Source organism: Leptonychotes weddellii, chromosome 3, assembly GCF_054177405.1.
Source record: "Leptonychotes weddellii isolate Sample4059 chromosome 3, ASM5417740v2, whole genome shotgun sequence".
NCBI lineage: Eukaryota > Metazoa > Chordata > Mammalia > Carnivora > Phocidae > Leptonychotes > Leptonychotes weddellii.
Window position 1 is genome coordinate 138,549,989 of NC_138371.1, and position 4,564 is coordinate 138,554,552.

Here is a 4,564-nt window from a genome sequence, read left to right on the forward strand (position 1 = left end):
TATAAAAAAATTCAGTTTTATTGGGATATAATTGACATATAAAATTGTATTAGTTTAAGGTGTACAACATATTGATTTGATATATGTTTATATTACGCAATAATCACCATAATGAATTTAGTTTATCTATCACTTCACACACATAGTTAAAATTTTTATCTTGTGATAAGAACTTTAAGATCTACTCTCTTTATAGCTTTTCAATATACAATACAGTATTGTTAACTATTGTCATCACGCTGTACATCACATCCACAGAAGTTATTTATTTAATTAATTAATTAATTAATTAATTAATTTTTAAAAGATTTTATTTATTTATTTGACAAAGAGAGACAGCGAGAGACGGAACACAAGTAGGCATAGAGGGAGAGGGAGAAGCAACTCCCCGCCGAGCAGGGAGCCTGATGTGGGGCTCGATCCCAGGACCCCGGGATCATGACCTGAGCCAAAGGCAGATGCTTAATGACTGAGCCACCCAGGCAATATCTTAATATTGCTCTTAGAAAAGTAAAACAAGGGTCACCTGGGTGGCTCAGTCTTTAAGAGTCTGCCTTTGGCTCAGGTCATGATCCCAGGGTCCTGGGATTAAGCCCCTCATCTGGCTCTCTGCTCGGCAGGAGGCCTGCTTCTCCCTCTCCCATTCCCCCTGCTTGTGTTCCTTCTCTCACTATATCTCTCTCTAAAAAATAAATAAAATCTTTAAAAAAAAAAAGTAAAACAAAATAAGATCCTAAAATAGGAAATAATAGAAATTTGATGACACAATGATAATTATTTGTAAATGAATAGGATTTTCTACCAAAAATATCAGAGACAATCAACTGCAAAGCCATTAGAGATGATAAGGCACTTTATAAAGATACATGCTGAATACAATTGCATTTAAATATGCATCTTTTTTTTTTTTTGGACAAACATCTTTATTTAAGAAATCAAATAAATAGATGGGGTAAAAAATTATGGTAGCAACTTCACACAAGGGTATGAGACCAAACTTAGAACTACTTGCTCAAGTTATTCAGGATGGTACAAAATTAAGTGCTCACAATTAGCACAGAAAATATCTGGTTATAGTACTTGTTTTTAAATGGACATTTACTAGTTTACAGTAAGATCCCACTTGTTAGGGACCACTCCCCACCCCGTTGGTGTACAACCTAAAAAAGCTAAGAATGCAAATGTTAATGTAATATAAACTTTTCTTTGTTTACAATTCCAGAATTACAACTTCTTTGTAGTAAAACTATCAACAGGTTCACTTACTTCAGTTTACTGTCAGAGGGAAAGGCAATATAAGAACTGAAAGTTTGTATCTTTTGATGATCCTCACCCATTTCCACCACCCCCTGCTTCTGGTAACCACCAATTGTTCTATGAGTTCGTATAGAAGTATAGAAGATATTTTCAGGATACCTTGCTAGCAAAAACATGTTTTCTGCTTTTTTATGAGACTACCAGTGGAAGGTAGTTACTATCAATTAATCAGTTTATGTTTCCTAGAATTTTAATGTTATTGATACTACTGAGTCCATACAAACACTTAACAAATAACGATAAGATCCTTCATAGAATTTGGAAGTAGATGCTGTTTCTTTTTGTTATTTAATTATCCCTTTCTGTGTTATCCTTCTACTCTTTGTAAAGTTCAGTTTTATTTCTTCAGATAACAAAACATTTCTTCTACCTCTTAAAGAGTCAACCATTTAACATTGCTTTTACTTCAATCTGTAAATTTGAAAGTCTCATTTATTGAGAAATATTATCATTATTATTGCCTAGAAAGGAAGAAAAAAAGTGTTACATACTTTCTATATGCTCTTGTTTTTATTAACTTAGTCCTTTTTTGAATATGAGTCTAAAATAAAATTTATAAATCATATAATCAAAAGAAATCAATTTTGACTCAAGATGTTACTATAGTACAAAAAACACAACCCCAACTCTATTTCTCCTATTAGAGAAAGAAAGAAAGAGAAAAGGAAGGAAGGAAGGAAGGAAGGACAGAAGGACATCAAAGAATGACCAAAATAAACTTATAAAAAGTAAATACTGGATAAACAACAGAATAAGGGAATAGAAGAGCATTTATAAATAATAAATATACATAGTGGAATTTGAGAACTTATTCTATCCCTCCAACATACACACACACACACACACACACACACACACAAATTAATTCATATAAGAACCAGATACCATGAAACACCACCACCATCTGAGGATAACAAAGCAGTATTTATAATTAAAACTTTGGTCACTACGATGGAAGTAAGATATTAGTTGTAGGTCTAGAAAGTTAAGTTGAGACAACAGCCATCAAAAAGAAAGAGAGAGACAAAGAAACAAAACTGAAAGAGACAGAGACAGAGAGATAAGGTGGGGAGAGAAAAAGAAGAAGGGGGAAGAAGGGGAGAGAAGGAGGAGGAGGAGTGAAAAGAGGAAGGAAGGAAGGAGGGAAGGAAAGAATGAAAGAAGGAAGGGAGGAAGGAAGGAAGGAGTTACAATGACTTTAGAAAATTGTCAGTTTCTTAAAAATTTAACATATCTAGTTATTTACTCGAGAGAAAATGAATCATATATCTGTGTGAAAACATATTCATGTTTTCAGTCAGGATTTGAATCCAGGCAATCTAAAAAATATGCTAATTTATTTTTTCTTTCTTTATTTTTTTAAAGATTTTATTTATTTATTTGACAGAGAGAGATAGCGAGAGCAGGAACACAAGCAGGGGGAGTGGGAGAGGGAGAAGAAAGCTCCCAGCGGAGCAGGGACCCCGATGCGGGGCTCAATCCCAGGACCCTGGGATCATGACCTGAGCCAACGGCAGATATTTAACGATTGAGCCACCCAGGCGCCCCTAAAAATATGCTAATTTAAACTAACTGAATTGAATTAGTTGCTACCTAAATAAAGTTAATAATACAAATATAGAAAGTGAGTGATAGTAAGATGATCATAAGTGAGTAAAACTTTAATTTCCCAAAGATGGAAAGACATTAGAGAGTAAAGTGTATATATATATATATATATATATGAAGAAATAGATATAAATTCATATAATGTATATTATGGAGTGATCACTTAAAGTGAATACTCCAAACATTTTTCCTTTTAAGAAAGGATCTGGGAGTCAGGGAATCATTTCAGAAACTTGTTTTTTATTTTGGTACAGTACAATTCTATATTTTTTACATTTGTATATATTTTTTGGTAATATGTGAAAAGTGTCTGAATTCTTATTATGCCCAAGCATTCAATAAAGTTTCCTTGCAAATTTGTTCTTAGTAACAGGCCTCTGTGCAGGTACTTAACAGACAAATGTGTGCACACACAGAGTATCTAATTACGATACAAGCAAATTTTGTTTTCTTATCCTCTAAAATGTATTTTGTTCTATGCAAATTAGCATATATTCAAAGAAATATTCTAGTCAGGAAATTTTTGAGCTGCTGGAATATTACAGAAAAGGTAAATTTAGTACAATTGCCTTGCTCACTAGCCTGTTTTCGGAAGCACACCTCCTTCATTTTAAATTTTCATAGTTATGGGGTGTGTATGCATTCATTAGGCCATCTGCAGAAATAGAGGCTGAGTTGAGAGGAAGCAAAACAGTAAATATTCTAAGCTTGGGAATAGAGAGAAAAAAGAGAAAACAAGGAGAAGATAAAACTGTCTTTAGGTTGAAATTTTTTAAATGGCTCCACAAATTTACCAGCAGTAAGTCTTTTAAGGTATGGAGATTTATTAACACTAGTGCTTTCACCACAAATTACTTTTAGTGGCTTAGACGTATACACAAAACTGTTAATGGTTTGCGGAGTTCCTACCATAAATACTAGTCATTTTTACACAAGATTTAGGTTTGACACTATTATGAGAATCTGCTAAGTGACAGAAGTATGCCTGTACTCTCATCCCTATCCTTCATCGCAGCTATAGCAAAACTTCATGGCATTTACTCTAAAGTCAAAACACCTTCAAAGAGATATTAAAAATGACTTCTCCTTTCCCGTTTTTGCAAAAAAAAAAAAAAAAAAAGATTTTAAAAAGGCATTTGTCTTGACTTAGTGCTGGGCCTTCCACGTTTGGTTTTTTCTTCTCCTGGACAGGAGCCCTCTGTAGCAACCATGTTACGCCAGATCATCAGTCAGGCCAAGAAGCGTCTGAGCTTGATCCCCCTCTTCGTATTTATTGGGGCAGGAGGTACTGGAGCAGCGCTGTGTGTCTTGCGCCTGGCATTGTTCAATCCAGATGTCAGCTGGGATAGGAAGAATAACCCAGAACCCTGGAACAAACTGTGTCCCAGTGATCAATACAAGTTCTACTCAGTGAATGTAGGTTACAGCAAACTGAAGAAAGAAGGTCCAGACTTCTAAATGAAATGTTTCACTATAAAGCTGCTTAGAATGAAGGTCTTCCAGAAGCCATCCACACAATTTTCCACTTATCCAGGAAATATTTCCCCTCTAAATGCACGAAATTGTGTTGGGGTTTACACTGAATAATAAATATCTGAAACTTGAAAAAAAAAAAGACATTTGTCTTTGCAAGGAATGT

At 34.3% G+C, this 4,564-nt stretch overlaps 1 pseudogene; it reads left to right on the plus strand.

Moving 5' to 3' along the window:
• Positions 1 to 4,122: 4,122 nt before the first annotated feature.
• LOC102736305 (cytochrome c oxidase subunit FA4 pseudogene) lies at positions 4,123 to 4,465 on the plus strand (annotated as a pseudogene).
• Positions 4,466 to 4,564: the final 99 nt, after the last annotated feature.